Source organism: Myotis nattereri (genome assembly GCF_964212035.1).
Source record: "Myotis nattereri genome assembly, chromosome: 11".
NCBI lineage: Eukaryota > Metazoa > Chordata > Mammalia > Chiroptera > Vespertilionidae > Myotis > Myotis nattereri.
The window spans coordinates 16,052,931-16,072,781 of record NC_138086.1 but is presented as its reverse complement, the minus strand read 5'-3'; the positions used below and the strand labels follow the sequence as shown (position 1 = coordinate 16,072,781).

The following is a 19,851-nucleotide window of genomic DNA, read 5'->3' as shown; positions in this document are numbered from 1 at the left end:
ACACACCTATCCTGATGCCTAAAGGGTACTTTAGAAAAAAATGAATTAGGATAAAGGAAGGAGACTGCCAGTCCCTCTCACGGCAGCCCATCATGACAGCAACAGCCCAGTGCTCTCTAACAAACATCTTCAAACCCTCTCGTGGCACTTTACCCCCCACAACCTTGCTGTGGTGAACACAGTTTTTATAGTTTGCACACAGTAGTCCAGGGTTGTTCGTGGCCCTCCCACTGCCAGAGCGTAAATAAGTAGGCCACCTGGGACGAAAGTCAGGTGTCCTGATCCCCCACCTACAGGGCTCCGCTCCTTCCCCTGTGAAATATGAAGGGGTCGCAATGCACCTTCAGAAAGGATGAGGCACAGACTGTTGCCGTGTTCCCATTGAAGAGCCCAGGAAAGGGCATGTGCTGCCATCCCCTCTTACCTCATTGCCACCAGACGGAAGCCTTCCCTTCACATGTATTGAACATCCACACCTCTGCTCAACTGGACAGCCTGACTTGAGGAAAAAGGCCTTTTAAAAATTAAATGCTTGCATAGAGAAGAGAAAAAAAAATCAGAGTAGTCTCGGTAATTTAAGTGGATGGAACAGAAAGCTAATCTCAAGTGAAGAATGTTCTGAAGTAACAGAAGAGAGGTTTTTAAGAAATGTAGTTCTATTCCTTCAGTTGCATTTGGTTACGAGTTAACAGGGTTACTTAGAAATGATGTTAGGGTGCTTAGAAAAGTGAATAAAAATAAGGATATCAGTTGAATGTGTAAGAGCGCAAATGCTGGATAAGACTTTCAAACAGCACTCTCTAGGGCATTATAATCATTATCCATTGTTAGTTTGTAGAAAAGAGTAAAATTCAGCCCAAGACTTGTCATCATGTTATCTATCCTATTGCTCCAAAGATTTTTTTTATTTACATTGCTTCAGTAGTTCCTTAAACAATTCTTCAAACTAGAAATCAGCTATAATAAAAACACTCAGAAATATTCAAACACCTAGAGGCAAAATAGCATGTTATTAAATAATGAATAGGTTACCAATGACATCAAGGAATCCTATCTAATAATAGACAAACATGGTAATTGACCGTACCTTCACTACGCCTACCATTGGCTAATCAGCGAGATATGCAAATTAACCGCCAACAAAGATGACAGTTAATTTGCATATGTAGGCACAAAGCGGTGGAGTGAAGGCTTGAAAGCAGCTCCGGCCAGAGTGAAGGCCTGGGTCCTGGATGCCGGAGGAAAACCGGTGCCAGAGGAAAACCAGTGCCGGCAGCCAGGGGAAGGGAAGGCCTATTGCACGAATCTTTTCGTGCAACAGGCCTCTAGTAAATTATAAACTTCCTGGAGACAAATGAAAATGAATATACAACAACCCAAAATTTATGGGACACAGTGAAAGCATTCCTGAGAAGTTCGTAGCACTACTAGGTCTACTTCAAGAAATAAGAAAAATCTCTAATTATCTAACCCTAAAACTAAAAGAATTAGAAAGAGAATAATAAGAAAATCCCAGAGGAAGTAGAAGGAAGGAAATAATAAAGATCAGAATGGAAATAAATGACACAAAGACTAAAAAGAAAGTGCAAAAGCTGGCTCTTTGAAAAGGTAAACAAGATTGATAAACCTCTAGCCAGACTCATTAAGAAAAAAAGAGAGAGAACCCAAATAAATAAAATCAGAAACAAACGAGGTGAGGTAACAACTGACAACATAGAAATACAGAGGATTGTAAGAAAATATTACAGACAACTATATGCCATCAAATTGGGCAACCTGGGCAAAATGAACAAATTCCTAGAAACATACAATCTTCCAAAACTGAATCAGGAAGAATCAGAAAACCAGAATAGACCAATATCAACTAATGAAATTGAAGAAGTAATAAAAAAAACTTCCAGCCAGCAAAAGTCCTTGATCAGATGGCTTCAAAGAGGAGTTTTACCAAACATTCAAAGAAGAACTAACACCTATACTCCTCAAACTATGCCCAAAAATTTAAGTAAAGGGAATGCTTTCAAGCTCTTTTTATGAGGCCAGCATTATCCTAATCCCAAAACAAGATAAACAGACTACAAGGAAAGAAAGCCAGTATTCCTGATGAACATAGATGCTAAAATCCTCAACAAAATATTAGCAAATCAGATTCAGCAATACATGTAAAAGATTATTCACCATGACCAAGTGGGATTTATTCCAGGGATGAAAGGCTGGTAAAATATTCAAAAATCAATAAATGTGATACATCATATAAACAATATGAAGGATAAAAATCTCATGATCCTATCAATAGATGAAGAAAAAGCACTTGACAAAATCCAGCACCCATCCACATATATAAAAGCCTAAGCTACTGGAACACCAAAACGACCAGAATGACTGGTCGCTATAATGTGCATAGACCACCAGGGGGCAGACGCTCGCGGGAGCTGCTCCCTGGTGGTCAGTGTGCTCCCACAGCCAACCTCCTTCACCAGCCAACCTCCCACGGCCTCTTCCCCTGTCCAGCAGGCCCCAGCTGGTGGCCGGCAGCCAGAAGGAAGGCCCCAGCTGTGGCCATCAGGAAGGCAGGGCAGGCCAGTTGGGAGGGCCCATGAGAAGGAAGGCCCTGATCAGCCCTGATCACCGGCCAGGCCTAGGGATCCCACCTATGCACGAATTTCTTTTACATGTATTGCTGAATCTGATTTGCTAATATTTTGTTAAGGATTTTAGCATCTATGTTCATCAGGAATACTGGCTTTCTTTCCTTGTAGTCTGTTTATCTTGTTTTGGGATTAGGATAATGCTGGCCTCATAAAAAGAGCTTGAAAGCATTCCCTTTACTTACATTTTTGGGCATAGTTTGAGGAGTATAGGTGTTAGTTCTTCTTTGAATGTTTATTAAAACTCTCAGCAAAGTGAGGGATCATACCTCAACATAATAAAGGCCATAAATGACAAACCTACTGCCAACATCATACTCAATGGGCAAAAACTGAAAGCATTTCTCTTAAGAACAGGAATAAGGCAGGGTTGTGTGCTTTCACCACTCTTATTCAGCATAGTACTAGATGTACTAGCCACAGCAATCAGACAAGGAGAAAAAAATGAAAGTTATCCAAATGGGAAAGGAGGAAGTAAAAGTGTCATTATTTGCAGATGACATGTTATTGTACATAGAAAACCCTAAAGACTCCACCAAAAGCTACTAGATATAATAAATGAATTTGGCAAAGTAGCAGGATACAAAATTAACATCCAGAAATCGATGTCATTTTTATACACCAATAATGAACTCTCAGAAAGAGAAACTAAAAAATATATATGAATCCCATTTACCATTGCAATAACAACAAAAAAGTTACCTTGAAGTAAACTTAACCAAGGAGGTGAAAGATCTGTGTTGGGAAAACTATAGGACATAGAGAAAAGACATAGAGGAAGATACAAACATGTGGAAGCATGGAGCATGTTTGTGGATTGGAAGACTTAACATAATTACAATGTCCATACTATCCAAAGCCATCTATAGATTCAACACAACCCCTATTAAAATACCAATGGCATATTTCACAGATCTAGAACAAATACTCCAAAAATTTATATGGAACCAAAAGGAGCCCGAGTAGACATAGCAATGTTGAGAAAGAACAAAGTAGGAGGGATCACAATACTGGATAGCAAATTATACTACAAAGCTATTGTAATCAAAACAGCCCAGTGTTGGCACAAGGACAGGCATATAGATCAATGGAACAGAACAGAGAACCCACAAATTGACCCAAAATATTTTACAAAAGAGGTAACTGAGACTCCAGAAAAAGTAACTTGCACAAGGCCATACTGTTGTTATTAAAATTCAACCTAACTGAAATTTGCACCCACATCCCTCAGACACCAGGGCCCTCTGCATGCTCTTTCCACTAGCTGCTCTGCCTCCAAGGCTGTCTCATTTGAAGCAGTGGAATTTTTTTTAAATAAACACTTCAGCCACGTACAAAAGTCAAGGGTTAATTAACATCTGTAGGATCACTTTTTCAAAAAATAATGAATATTTCATAATCAACTCTTATGTGCCTGGCATTATTCTAAGCACTTGACATGTATTCATTTATTCCTTGTAACTCTTTAAGCAAGTACCATTACTATTATGATTACTTTTTCAGGAAACTGAAGCAGAGACTTGGCCAGCTGGGCTGTGGTCACAGAGCTTAGGGAAGACTATAAACCACTGCCTAACTATTATATAATAACTAGAGGCCCGGTGCACAGAATTTGTGTACTGGGGGGTGAGGGGGGCGTCTTCTCAGCCTGGCCTGTAACCTTTAGCAGTCCAGGAGCCCTCAGGGGATGTCCAACAGTCAGACATCCTTAGTGCTGCTACAGCGGCGGGAGAGGTTCCCGCCACCGCCACTGCGCTCGCCAGCCGTGAGCCTGGCTTCTGGCTGAGTGGTGCGCCCCCTGTGGGAGCGCACCGACCACCAAGGGGCAGCTTCTGCATTGAGCGTCTGCCCCTGGTTGCAGTGCAGGTCATAGCTACCAGTCGTTCCGCCATTCAGTCAATTTGCATATTAGCCTTTTATTATGTAGGATAATAGCGTTATGTTCTTATTCTCCTATGTCTTCCTCCCTCCCCTTTCTTGGTAAGCTTGTTTAAAGTTAAATTTGCTCTCAGTCACAACTGAGACATGGACACTTGAAAGGGAGTGCTCAGTGGTGGTCTCTGCAGAAATATGACAGAAGCCATACATGTAACTGAAAATTTTCCGGTAGTCATGTTAAAGAGGTAAAAAGAAACAGGTGGAATGAATGTTAATCATATAGTATATTTAATATCACTTTAAAATGTGTTCAATACACAAAATCATTAATGAGATGCCTTACATTGCCTTTTCATCCGATGTCTGTGAAACTCGGTGTGTGTCTTACACTCACGCCCCACCTCAGTTCAGAGTAGCCCCATTGCAAGTGTCATAGGCCATGTGTGGCGAGTGGCTGCTGGATTGGAGAGGACAGGTTCCTAGTGTAAGGCTGAAAGTGGGCTCCGGAATCTGAATCTTTTTATCCCACCGCCTCACATCTTTAGAGTCAGGTGTGGAAAGTGACTAACATGCGCAACCTCCCCTGAGCTCAGAGCATCTCTCCCTCTTCCCTGCTTTCATTTTCTCTATCGCACGTAGGATCTAGCATGTAAGATGGTTCATTCATCCGACTGTTGTCCTAGAATGTTAGCCCCAGAAGGGCAGGGCTATTGTGTTTTAGTAGCTGCTACACCTCCAGTGCCAGGAAAATTGCCTCACTCATAGCGGGTACTCGATAAATATTTACTGTATAAATGAATGAGTACACGGCACAAAGAATGATCACGCTATTTGTAGCAGAGAGAACTTCTGTAAACTGGCAAGCTGGCTCCCGAAGGTTCCTTCAAACCAATCGCTGAATAATTAACAATGTAGAGCAAAAACTAGCCACTTAAAAAAGTAACAAGATGGAAACAAATTACACTAGGATTTCATGTCATTTAGGGGAGGGACAAGGAGGCATCAACTTGGGATCACAGAAGCCAGAGGTTGTAGATTGCAGTTACATTAACAATATCTAGTAATCTAACCTGGCTCAGTTGTTTCTGTAATTCAGCATCATGCTCAGTTTTGAATCATGATTTGCTTCCATCCTTGGGAATTCTCCAAATTCTCCATTGGCATCTTACATTTGCAGAAGAAAGGGATCTCATAACTTCAAGATAGATGAAATAAAACAAATTAACTTTATCTAAGTGCCTTCTTCCCTTTTGGAAAACTATTTGCATGTGTTTTACAAGAACAATTTCTTTATAGAACGTAAAATTTCTAGGAAGCTTGTGTGTTTTTTTTATTTTATTTTAAGAAATGTTTAACATTTACACTCTTGCAAAACCAACTAGCTTTCTTCTTTGGTTTAACCTTATCATTAACTCTATTATTGATTTAATAAGATCCTTTTTATTTATAACCTAAGATTGAAAGTATGATAAAACAACATCATACTCCATAGGCAAATTCATTTTGGGTTGACTTCCCATTTTCCTAATTGTCTTTTTAATTACATGCCCGTTGATGCAAATTCACTATGATTTTTTAAAGAAGAAACCATTTGTTCTTTAATTTGAGGGATTTCTTACAGACAATAACAACAATAATACATCTACTATCAGTCCCATCTTTTTCCTGAAAACGACATGTTTTATACTGACTTACAACAAAAGAGGTGAGAACCACAACTGAGAGCTTGCCTAGACCTGAGAGCGTTTGCATAGATGTAGGACCTGGGTTCACTGTGAATCCAGGAAGTCGGAGGTGCCCTAAACAAAAGGCAGCATGGCTTGAACAGACAGTCTCTGTGCAGTGAGGTTCTGTCTGGGCCGCTGGTTGCCAGGCTCCCGGTCTAACCCCAGCGAGCTCAAGTTCAGTCTCAGTTGAGTGGGACAGAGATGGTTTCCCAGAGGGCCGTGCTGCTGACTGTCTCTGAGAGGAGAATTGCACTGCGGCAACTTGCTTACGTCATTAGGATGTGTTTGCCATCTGGATGGCATTTTAATTTAGCACTCATTGTCAGTAGCGATGAATAATAAATAAATAAAATCTGTCCTGCTGAAGGATGTGTGTTTATAAAAGGAAGTCTATAAAAACACTGCACAGTTGATGGAAATACTTTTTGTTAGGGAGTAATTATGTACTAATATTTCTAGGATAACGTAACAGTTTTCTCTTAAAAGTTGTGATTTCTTATCAATTTGATTTTTTTTTTTAAAATTTAGTGTTATATGTTACCATGGATTCAGGTTACCAATAACTAAACAATAGATCTGAAATTTTGTATTCCCATAAGGATTGACAGCACTGCAAAATATAATGTGTACATCAGTAAAAGACATAATCCTCACCCTAAAAAGAATACAACGGGTAATTTTAAAAATTTTGTGTTGCCTTTTGCAAAAGTGTGGCTTGGAGGATAGACCTTTGCCTAAAAGGAAAACCTTGGTGACCATTTCTGCTTCTGAGTCACCTAATGATTTGGGGACAAATTGGCTCTAAAAGAAAGAATGACTTACTATCTTTTTCATTGGACTGTTTGAGAAAATCCTATAAATCTGTCATAAGTTTCTCGTTTGTAAAGCAGTATGTTTATAGTAAAAACTCATTGCTTGAGCTACACTGACTTAGTGTCTGTGATCATCTGGATAGGGACCAAATTAAAAGTTATTTTTCTACTCTACATTAAAAAAAAACTGAGTATTTTTCAGATGGTCAGTGAACTACTTAGATTATTTAAGAAGGTAATTTTTTCTGATAGCAATAAATTACCTTGATTCCTATCATCTAATATGATACAATTGAAACTTAACTTTAAACTGTTCTTATCAACATGTTCTCATCAACATTGAATTAGATGTCATTAATATCACTTCCTTGCCACACCGTTAGCCTTAATGTAGGTAGTGTACACACCACTGTGTTTTACGATCATATTCCCTCGTTTGCACATCTCTTTAATAGCTGTCTTAATAAAAGACAGTTCCATTCTCCTATGTGCTCTGCATTTAGTATATTGCAATATAATATTTTTGTTAGTGTATATGAAAAAAAATCTGGCTACCTACTGATAGGTAATTGTAAAGGGAGGAATATTTTAATAGAATAAACTTTTTAGGTAATTGTGGGTTTTTTATGATATTGCATCAAAACTTAACAAGTAATAGTTTCTTACAGGTTAATTGCAATGTGGAACCTGAAAGCATATCATGAACTTTTCATGTTATTTCATTAAATTCAAATGGTTTATCATGCACTTTGAATAGATCTTTCACCATGCACGATTTTTTGACATCATGTATTGATCAAGGAAAATATTGATTTACAAAAGTTATTATATAATATCAAAAAAAGTGTCCCTTGTTAATATTACCTGTCTGACCAGTAATGTTTTAAAGGATTGGGAAGCTGTCAATCTCATGACAAATTTCTAAAATTCTTGTTTTCCTTGAAAGCTCTTAATTTTATCAGTGGCAACAAGTACGGCCTATTATCCTTAAAGTGACAGGTTTACTTAGTTTCTCGTAATGCGTCTGCCAAATAGCCAAGTCTGAAAAACCATAATTTTGTTCATCAGTATCCTTTCAACTAAAATTGGTTTTCTGTGAAAGAAAACAACAACAACAAAAAGAAACAGCTGGTACAGCCCTCAACTCAATCACACAAATACCTTTCCTGGAGACAATCATGGTAGCTCAGTGCAGAAGTGACTTATGCAAACGTCTCATTTTGTCACAGATGATATTTAAAAATATACTTGGGGAGAAATTCAATAAAATTAATAATTTTTACTGTTTCATCAGGGCATTCATATGAAAACTTTTTTTGTCTTTTGCTGTGTGTGTTTTTTTAGTGCATGGTGGTAAAGAATGCAATAATGAGTATGGTTTAGCCTTGATTCACGCTAAGGCAGCAGCAGTTTTACCCACCATTACTTTTGCATCATCACTGCAAATATCAACAGAGTAAAAAGGCAAACCATCTTAGTATTATTATGAAGATAGTTTTTATCTCTCAGATTCCCTAAAGGTCTTGGAAATCCCCAGGGGCCCATGGCCCACATTGAGAGCTGCTGTTTCACATTGTCAAGCAATTAGCTAGAAAATATAAACAAAAATAAAGTGCCTTTCATAGGAACACCCAAACTATAAGGTACCCAGGAATCAACTGTACCAAAAGCATGTAAAACTTCCTAAACTGATATAAAGGAAAATTTGAAACTCAAAGGCCCTAGAGAATAATCGAAGTAGATGTAGGGATAGCCAGTGACTTTAAGAGGGGTGAACTGATACTGGACTATAATATGTAAGCTCTCCTCCCAGACTCCACTAGTATCCCAAGGGTATTTTAAAGAACTTTATAAGTTTACTTTAAAATTTAAGTGGAAGAATAAAGGGTACTGATAACTAAGATAACTTTAAAAAGAGAAAGAAGAGAACAGAGTGTGGAGACTTGCCTTGCCAGATACTAAGATAAATTAGAAGACAATCACCAAGGCCCACAATAAGGCAGATACTCTGAATGGAAAAGTAGGGAGACTCATGTAAACTAAGTCCTCATGTACGATTCTCAATAGGTTCTTCAATGTTAAATGAAGCGACATACAATGAAACCAGTTTTACCACAGGCTAATTGATATAAACAAAAGCTAATTTCATCGACATAACAAACAACATTGAGTGAAATAACATTACTCAAGGGCCTGCTGTGTATATGGGAGCGTGATGTGCTTCCTCCATAGTAAAGTGGGACCAAAACACAGTGGGCAAAGGATGGGCTGTTAGCGAGGTGATGCTAGGAAGATGGGCTTACTGCATGGATAAAAATAAATTGAACTCTCTCTAATAAAAACATGGTCTCCAGAGAAAGTAAGACACCTCAATTTTTTAAGAAAGAAATATCTGCCATATAAATTTAGCATTTCTCTTTATAATAACTATCTCCGATTAATGTTTTACTTTTTCACTTCCTTGATGATATCCTAAGTTCATTTCATGTCTATTTCAGTTGAGACAAAATTGTTTCAACTTTCTTATAAAACGTAGCTGGTTCCATTTAGTTTACTAAGACAACCCTTTGTACTTGAAAACAAATACATCACAGACTCTGGAGCGATGCTGTGAAAGCTCCCTCAATCATATTTTGATGCCCTGATTCAGAAGAAGATTCATGTACGCACAGGAAAGTACATCAGGAGCACTTAATCCCTGGGGCCTGGAAAAATGATTTTATATTCTCCCAAAGCTTCTCTTTGGTGAATATTTGCCTCTGTAAAAATCCTCAGCGAGAACATAAGCACCTCCTGAGAAAACAAAGCATTTTATGTAACGTGTCCTTCGCTGCGCTCCTCACTGGGAATCATTCCCTCGGCCGTGATCTCTAACACCCTGAACAGCTCTTGCTAGAATCTTACCTCCTTCCTCTGAAGATGCATGGAAATCTCATTACGAGTGTTCAACACCTGTTCCCTGAAAGGTCTTGAGTTTACTCAGCTCACTTGACAGTGTGTCAGGTATTTGTGATATATTTTTTTTTGCTTTTATATGGAATGTGATTCACAGATAAACACAGACTCGAAATGGTAACCTTTCTTCCTTGTGTGAGCAATTTTGTAGAATTTGTCATTCTCTAACTCCAGAGTTTGAAACCAACTGATTGATGACCCTCTCGTTTATTTGCTAACATGTGTCAACAGGTAAACCAAGTGACATAGCAGTATGGCCCCTGCAGCACCATGATAATCTGAGTAGTTTAGATGTATGAAGAAGTGTTGTCCAATTGGACAAAACCAGAGTAATGCAAACTGACAGATTTTACCTCTTTACTTCTCAACAGTTAGTAGGTACTCAAGCCTGGACAGTTTTCAAAATTAGCAAGGGTTCATTACTGTGCGCCATAACTAAGTGGCTATATAGCTTCAAGCATAAAATTAAAAGGTCCAATCGAAGCATTTGTAATGCCAGATTTTTTTTTTATTTAAACAGGGAAACCTATAGCATATCTCTGAGGCATACACACACATTCACTGTGGCTGGCAGACCCAGGATGTTTAAACTGTAGAAATATTTAAGATGTCACTAAGCCCAACCCTACCTCTACACCTGGTCCATCTGGGAGCCTTTCTTCAAATCTTAGTGTCAAATAGATTATCACTACTGATACATGACTAGGCTGCCCTAGGCATGCCATAGCTATTCATTATGTGTCAAAGAAAACACATGCATACAGACATTAAGAGCTTTTGACTAAATTTCTTAGCACCCAAGGCTCCAAATCTTTGCAAATGATACCTTTCAGATTGTGGTTGCCATGTCCAGGAAACTTCTCTTTCCTTCCCCTTCAGCTTGCCCCCAAGCTGACCAGCCTCTGGGGTCCCTTTCACCTTCTCCGTTGCCCACTCCACAGTGGTCATCTTCACCTACCACCTCACTGGATCCTGCCTGGCCTGAGCTCTACTGTTCAAGGACAGAATAGAGGGGGTTGGGGAACTGGGTGAAAAAGGTGAAGGGATTAATAAGTACAAATTGGTAGTTACCAGATAGTTACAGGGATGTAAAGTACAGCATAGAGAATGTAGTCAGTAACATTATAATGTATTAGAGGCCCAGTGCACAAATTTGTGTGCGGATAGGGTCCCTAGGCCTAGCCTGCTATCAGGGCCATCTTTCACCCGCTCGCCAGTCCCCAGTCCCGCCCTGCCGCAACCCACCCTGGTTCCCCGTTCACCATCCGACAATCAGAACCTGCAAGCCAGTGCGGGGGAGGGGACCAAGAGGTGGTCAATGCACCTCATAGCAACTGGTCAAGTGGTCATTCTGGTCATTACGCTGTTATGATCGCTGGGCTTTTATTATATAGGATGGTGTCAGATGATACTTGCAATATCAGGGGGAACACTTTGTAAAGTATATGATTGTCTAACCGCTATGCCAAAACTAAACAAGATAATATTGAACGTAAACTCTAATTGAAAAATAAAATTTAAAAGTTAAAGAAAGGAATGATAAAAGGAGTTCAAGGCGCAGGAGGAGGATGTGAGGCATTTGATGCATGAAGGACTATGCATAAAATTTAAGGTGCTATTGTAGACCTTCGTTACATGATAATTTAGTGTTGGCAGTTATTAGAGTTGAGATTATTCTGATATATATCTTTTTAATTTCTGAATCTGGGTTGTATGGAAGGGAAAAGGTATGATGCAGTAAAATCAAGGAGGAGCTTATAAGTTTCAACTGCTGAATATATAACCATATGTGAGAGAGATCCTGGCTAAAAAACAATCTTTAGAAAAGCTTCAGTAATACAAGCAAAATTACCTGGAAATGTTTTATGCTATCATTAGACTCTTACATCATAGTTCTGGCCAGAGCTAACCAAAGCGAAGTAAATATACATAATAGCAAACTTTTCTCTCTTTCAAACTTTCATGATTCTTATAGCAGGAACACTATGAAATTTTTTTTCCTGTGAGATCTTAGCTCTTCCTGGTTTACAGACTTAAGGAGAGCCAGTGTCTCAGCAGTTAAAGGGACAACTTTAATAAAACTCAAACCAAGGTGTCTGTTTCTCCACTCTTAGAAATCACATAACTATAAAAGCCTGCGACAGATGTTAAACTACACATTAAATTTTGTGTTAAGTACCTAGTAATCTTTTATCTGTAATTCCATCACTATCAGACCTTATTTTAAGATCTATATATATATATTGATTTCAGAGAGGAAGGGAGAGGGAGAGAGAGAGAGAAACATCAATGATGAGAGGGAATCATTGATTGCCTGCCTCCTGCACTCCGCCCAGTGGGGATCAAGCCCCCGACCCTAGCATGTGCCCTTGTCCAGAATCGAACCTGGTACCCTTCAGTCTGCAGGCCGACGCTCTATCCATTGAGCCAAACCGGCTAGGGCCAGACCTTATTTTAAGATCTTAAGAGGAGAATATACCCCCTAAAGACTCACAAAAGGCATCACCGACGTTTACCTCCATAGGTATCTGAGTTTTATGGCCTGTCACTCATGGGTCACCACTTGCTGTTGGCTAAGGAGATTGCTCAGTTTGGATCCAATCTGGCTGCCATTGACCTATACTCGAGTGGCCAGTTCTCTTTTGTTCCACAGCTGACCGTGTTGCTTAAAAATTAATTTACTGATGTGAAAGATAATCCAGGTAAAGTAGTTAACATGAAATAGTGACCACAGGACAATTATTCCAAAGCACTATGTTATTAGCATGGTTAATTGCAAAGAGGTATTAACTGGAACTGTTGCTTTAAATGACAGGGTCATTACACAAGTTGGCCCCAAAGGGAGGCTGGGCATTAGCAGGCTGCAGCCCCGTTGCTTTCAAACATCCGTGGCATTAGTTTTCTCACGGATTTAAGCAGCTACAGGGAAGACATAATAGAGAGGATTGTCCAAATATGTAAGCTGTCCTGTATAGAATAACGTTACAGAGAGTAAAATATGTTCAGATTCTACAGAAAGTCACTTTTTTTCCAGAATGAAGTTTATATAAAGATGTGGCTTGATTTCAGGTAACAGAGTAAATGATCTAAAGTCTAAACAGGTCGTCTTCGCCTTAAGCTTTGCTTTCCATAAACACTGATAGTTCTCACGGTGCGTTCCCCAGACCAGCATCCTCAGCATGTCCTGGGAACTTGTTGGAAATGTGAATTCTTGGGCCCCCACAGAGGACCTACTGAATTTGCAACTCTGGGAGTGAGGCCAACTAACCTGTGTTTCGCAAGCCCTCCGGGTCATTCTGGTTCCCGCTGAAATGGAACCAACCACAGGCCTATACCCAAGGCACTCCATTCATTGATTACGGCAATATACAGGAGTGGGCAAAAGTCGGTTTGCAGTTGTGAGTTCGGAAACAAAGTTTATCAATAATAATGCATTATTTTGTATTAATTATTATATTATTTGTTTCTATTACAACTGAAAACCTGTTTTGGCCAAACCCCTGCATATTGTGGCACTCATAGAACCATAATAGCATTTAGGATGCAGTCAGCCAGCCAGGAGAGAGCTTATGAGATTCTGCTCTTGATTAGCTGACAGAGCCAGGTCCTGGGGAGTCAGATACTGGGTAAGTGTAAGTCCCATTGACTACAGATTTGGGGAAGTGGGATTTAGTTTGAGAAACTACATCTCCCCTTGATTCTGGGGCAGTTTAAGTAACCAGCAAGTTATATACTATTCCTCCTAGGGGACTAAGGCAAGAGAGTTTCCCCAGAATCATCTAATCTAAGCACATGCTCTAAGGAAAGTGACAGGTTTGGAGGGGTGGGGTTGCTTTGTAGAACAGAAAAGGAAGTCTTTGGTCTCCTATGCGCCTTCCCTCTTGGGCTGAGAGGGCCCATGACTGTTGAGATCGGGCCTGGATTGGGACTCCCAGGAGGCTGCTTGTGCTAGACTCTGGTGCTGTGCCTAGAGCAGAGGAGAGGTCTGAAAATTTCAATAAAATGTAGACCTTTGACTGAGTCATCAACCTGGATCACATTGACACCAGGTGAGAACTAAGGTTCAAATTAGGGCAGGCTAGAAAGCCAGTAGACTCTCCCTGAGCCAGCCAGGCCATCCTAAAGGGGTTTGTGAGTGGAAGAAGGCATCGAGCGTGGAGGCTCAGACAGAACCTTTCCTGACCTCTAATTGGAACCGATCGTGTATGCGCCCATAGGTGTGTGTGTGTGTGTGTGTGTGTGTGTGTGTGTGTGTGTGTGTGTGTTTTGTGCTGTTTCCCTGTATTTCTGTAGGGGGAGGGACATGGAAGTAGCGATCACTAACTACTTTGTGGGGCGGGGGCACAGGAAATGGAGAGAGCCATTTCAGCATTTCGGAGCCGGGTTTGAGGTCAGTGTTGCCAGCCAGCAGCCCATAGAGAGGATGCGGATAGTCCCTGCCACTGGGTGAATTTTGGGTTTCCAGGTGGTAGAAATCAGAAATTGTATCCTTGGCCCAACTTCCTGGTTCTTGTAAACCTTGCAAGGCAAAGCCTCACGGCTTGTGTCTCCAGAGAGTGTGGCAGGGAAATGCGGCCCTGGTCCTAACCTTACTGCTTCCACCCTAGCCCTTCCCTTAAGCCCTCTCCCACTGACCCCCTCCTTCCCCTCCTTCCTTAGCCCTAGAGTCCCTTCTTAATTAAGCCTGACAAGCCATCTCCTGGGTGCCAGGGCTTTCTCCCCATCTCATGTATGTTCTTTAGAAGGAGGGAGACGCGCCGGAAAGGTGAGTTCTTTTTCTTTAGGTGGGAGGAGGGAGGATGTGGGAGACTTCAGTGTCAGACTGCTGCTAGCTTTCTCTGATCTAGAGTTTCTGAACTCAGACTCCCACTAAAAGAATCATTTCATTCTGAAGAACTCCGCCTGTTATGAATGAGCAATTTAAAGCCTTCCTAGCTATGTATCTTTGATTCTGATAACCTCGTTCTTGCATACTGAGTGCACTTAATTCACTTTCTATCAGAGATGTATTACAGAACTTCCTCATCTTGGCCAAAAGTGGATGATATGTAGTGCTTGTCTACCTTATAATTTGGTTAGGGAGAGATATACGTAGGTTCTGTGAAGACAGAAATATTTCCTTGTTCATTGTCTTATCCCCTCAGTTGTTACTAGATACATGTTTGTTGAATCAAATTCAGGGCCACACAATCCGGGGACGTGGAAGAGCCAAGCAAGAAACCTGGGTGCATGAACAGGACTTATTTTTTGAGGCACCCTCGCTGGCCATCAGGACCGAGATGCAGGAAAAAGAAGACACGGCAGCGTTGTGGTGGGATTATTCCCATGCGCCGCAACCCAGTACCACCCTGAGTGCGGTTTCTTGTTTAGCTGCAAGCAGAGGCACAACCAGACTGTTCAAAGTTAAGGTCAAACACTTTACAAATTCCTACATATCCTCTATGGAGAAAAAGGAATTGAAGCGATCTTGGGTCTCCCCATCACCCCTTATAACTTCCCCCCTAGGGCATCATTGTGTATCCACCAGTAGGGACTTGACAGGACATGGGCTAAGGGAGGCAGCCAGGGAGAAAGTGCTGGAAGTATGCACCCTCCCTGAGGCAGAATTAAAGCAAAGCCCTCAGGTGTCTTCTTTGCACCTTCCCACCTCCCTACCTTTTCTTCAGAGAGATCTCGTCCTCAATGTAGACGTATAAGTAGAGGGAAAGGAATGGCTTTGAGGAGCAAAGGAGTGTTTTCAGAGAAAAGTAAAGAAACCTTGCTGCTTGGGGCATGTTTGTTTGAAATGTCACTATTTGAAATGTGTTGCAACAACCAGCAACTTGTGAAGCTGGAAGAATATAGAGACATCTGTAATGTTGTAGACATGTTGCAAAAAGAGGGAAAGTGTGCATTTTAGAGGAACTCACAAATATTCAGTGTTTGGAATTTTAATGGCGCTATTGATAACCTTGTTATCTAATAGCATTCTGACTATAGGATGCATTAAACTGCTGGGCTGTGGTCACCTGGGAGCTAGCAGGAGATGGCATTCATGGTGTACTTGACAAAAATGCTGTTTATTAAAGTGTCAGAGTGGCCATTATGTTCAAGTACAAAGTTTAAATCCTCTCAGTAAATTTAATCTAGGAAGGACAAAATGCTTAAGACTGTTTTTAAGTTTTAATAGGATGCAGGTACTTTCAGAGTTTGTTCTTAAGATAGTGTCAAATGTAAAAGCTGGTTTTGACATAATCACATGTAAACAGAACTAAGTTTTGAGTTTTCGGTAATTCTGTTCCATTATTGCGTACTTGTGGCTAAGGATATGATGACTTTATAAACTCCTCAAGCTTTCAGCTATTTCAGAAGTTTCTATTGAAATATATATTCCATTGTGTGTGTGTGTGTGTGTGCTATTGCTACTCAGAAAATTGAAAATGAAAAAGAATTCAAATCAATGTATTATTGCTGCTTGCATGACACCAGAGGCAAGATTGTAATGCCATTTGGCCAGTATCTGTTTGACCTTGGATACTTTCTCTAACCTCTTCAACACACTTTTTCCTAATTTGGATATAAGGGTCATGATTCCCTAATTCACAGAATGGTTGTAAGGATTCAGTAAACAATGTACTCGAGTATATAGGAAAAATAAGTTTATCTTCTTTGATAAGCCCAATTAAATTGTGTTGCCTCTCCCTATGAAAAATATGTGATATCAACACATATAAATATGTTGAAATAATATAATCCAACATAGATAAAAACCCACATTTATGGGAAGCATAGAATCTCTTAGCTAGAAGGAATCTTAGAGATTATATGGTTCAGTAATTCTTAGCATTTGTTTGGTTTACAGACCACTTTGAGAATCTGACAGTTATAACCTATCTCTTCCCACAAAATGCTTCTGTACGCAAAACTTAGTATATGCCTTTAAGGTATTCAAGGATGCCCTAAAACCTAGTCCTAAGATCCTGAGTTAAGAATCCTCAACGTAACTCAACACCCTCAATCTAACCACGGAGAAACTCAGAAATATAAGTGATATGCTCTTGAGAATTAAAAATTATTTTGAAAACACTTTTCCAAAAAAAGTTTTGAATAATCTGAGGACACAGCATTCATCAGCTCCTTGAGCAGTATTCTCACACCACAGCTGCAGTTCACTGCGGGACCTGTTGTCTAGCCTACCCTGGGCATGTTAGTGACAGAAGAGCTATTTGCAGTCCAACACAAAGTGAAATGGAATCATTTGGGTATTGATTTTATGTTTAACATGACTTTTCCCAAATATTATGCTAGTGCATCTCAGTAAACATTCCTTAAGTACCCTGCATGGTCCAAAGCCTTTTTAAGATATTGGCAGCACAAGATAATGAGACCAGTTTCTGAGCCTGTCATAGAAAACTCAGAATGCGGAGCAAAGCATTCAGCCCCAGAACTTGGAGAAGGCCCCACATTTAAGGTAGCATTAAGGTTGGGTCTTGGATAATGAGTAAGGAGTTTTCCAGGCAGTTAGAGATCTTAACTGCCTGTGCTTGCCGATTTTGTGATTATTATTAGTCGTGTATAGTAATTGGTCCTAACAGCATATGTGCTGGTGCATTAAAGACCTATCTCCTAGTCTCATCCGCTCTGCATCATCATTCTCTGAGCCTTGTAGCTTCCAGACATCACAGTTATCCTCTTCTCTGGCCTGCAATTTCTAGTTACTCACGAGGCCTTGCCAATTCTTAAGGCATCCCTGCACTTTTCTTTTCTGTCCCACTACTGTCTTCCCACAGATCTCCGGACGAGTAGACCTGCCCCGCAGGATCCACGTCACACAACCTCACCAAGCCTTTCGTGTTCTGTACAACCACCAAACACATTTTCCTAAAATCAGTTCATTCTGATGCCCTGCTGAGAAACATTGACCCAAGTTATCTGGAGGATATAGTTACCCAGTCTACTTGTTGCCTGCGGCATTCTGGCCTCGGGCTCCATCACCCATCACCATTCCACCCAGCACCTTGCACATGTCAGGCATTCCGCACCCATAGGCTGTTGCATTTCATCTCTCCAAGCTTGTTTCCTGATCTCTGCGTTTTATGGATACATAAGCAAACAACTTGAAGCTATTAAAATAATTAGTGTGATAACACATGGAAAGCTCCTGGTGCCGGGCCTGACACATTAATTGGCTCTCAGTAAATAGTAATGTTTGTAATCATCGTCCTCATCACCTTCTTCTGAAATGCATCCCCTCTCTGTCATACAAACATTTCTAGAAACTCCTCCTCTTACCCTGGTCATCTGTTACTTCTTTTAGAACCTGCTTCAGGCCCTGCTTACCTTCCCAGATTCCTTCCCTAAATTCACCTTCTCTCAGCACTCTCACATTCCCGCATCGCTGCTATGTTTGGTTTACATCGTTTTCAAACTTTTCTTAAAGGTCTTGTCTTCCTCCCCAGGCTGTGATAGATGGAGCCGCCCCCAATGGAGGAGGCTGTGGTGCAAAGTCATGAGCCTCCTCGACTTTGCCCCTGTGTGAGGATGTTGAAGTACTCATGAAACCGATGGAAGACTGGATCGATGGTCGCTAAGGGTCCTTTCTGTAATGACTTTTAGAGTCTGAGTTGTTTCACGTCAGCGACGTGTCATACTTCCTCCTTCTTCCCAAAGCTAAGGACATTGTAGGCTGGCTCAAGGATGTGGTGTTCTGCCATCTCGTTTTCCTGAAGAATCCTAGTGCTCTTGACCCCTGTGAATGGCTCTTCTTCCCGCAGGGGAGTTTAGTAGGATGTGTTCCAGGGTTGGGGAATGGTAACCCCCACGTGCATCACCTGACGACCTAGAGTAAGCTTAAAGAAATATTTAATGAACAAGCACCACTGCAAACAGTGTCTCATGGCTTCATTTTATGTTCCTTGGGAACAAATTAAGAGCAAATGGAGGAGTCTCCTCCAAATTTAAGCCTGAAGTTTTAGGGAGAAGTTGAATGAAAATCTGTTGCAGGAGAAAAAAAAAAGAGTCCTTCGGTTCCACAGAGAAAGTTCTTTTCCTGCCAATTTCATTTCCCTTCCTTAAATCACCATACCGGGTTACGGAGGGCCCATGAATCTAAGGTCATCTTTAATGACCTTATTGGAAACTCTATTCACATTCAATTTTGAAACAGTTTCTTTACACAGGGCACTTCTGATTTCTGCCAATTGGTTGTATCTCTTAAATCAGCGACTTTGCCTTTGGTGTTCCTGAATTTCAAGTAGCTGCACTTAGTGTCATTGTGGTCTGGCCTTTTTCTACCAGCTCGCCTGAATGCTGAAGGAACTTTCAGGTTTACAAACCTCCTTCCCCTCCTCCCCAGCTGGAGGAGGGTGAGGGGTGGGGTGATGGTGGGCAGGGACCGAGGGGAGGAAATCAGTTAATTGTAGGCTGTCAGAGTTGTTTTAGGTGACTCTGTACTTGTTGAATTTAAGATCAGCGTGAACTATAGACATGTCAGGCTGGGAATTTAAATAGCAACAAAAAAGCATGGGTTTTGCTAATGCCGATGCCGGGAATGACTCATCTGGTGAGAATGGTATTGTATTGATAATACAAAGCAGAGAGAAGGAAAAGACTGCGGTATCTGCTCTCTTTGTGTTCCTGACCTTGAGGAGAATTATAACTTGTTTGTTGCAGAAGTTGAGCATCTGATGTGCGGATGCACCTGTTAGTTCTTGTATATTGAATGGCAGAGCACTCGCAGCTCCCTGGCATTGCTTTGTGGGTGAAATGTTTTCTGCAGTCGGGTGAGCTGGTTCTTTTTGTAAAGAATGTGTTTGTATGTATTGCATCTCTTCTGTCTCCAAAAATATGCATTCA

General features: G+C 40.7%; 1 protein-coding gene across 3 annotated transcripts in view; it reads left to right on the top strand.

Annotated features, from left to right (window-relative positions):
* Positions 1 to 19,851, top strand: part of CADPS2 (calcium dependent secretion activator 2) — a 480,839-nt gene that overhangs the window by 380,298 nt on the left and 80,690 nt on the right. The gene's annotated exons all lie outside the window — the stretch shown is intronic.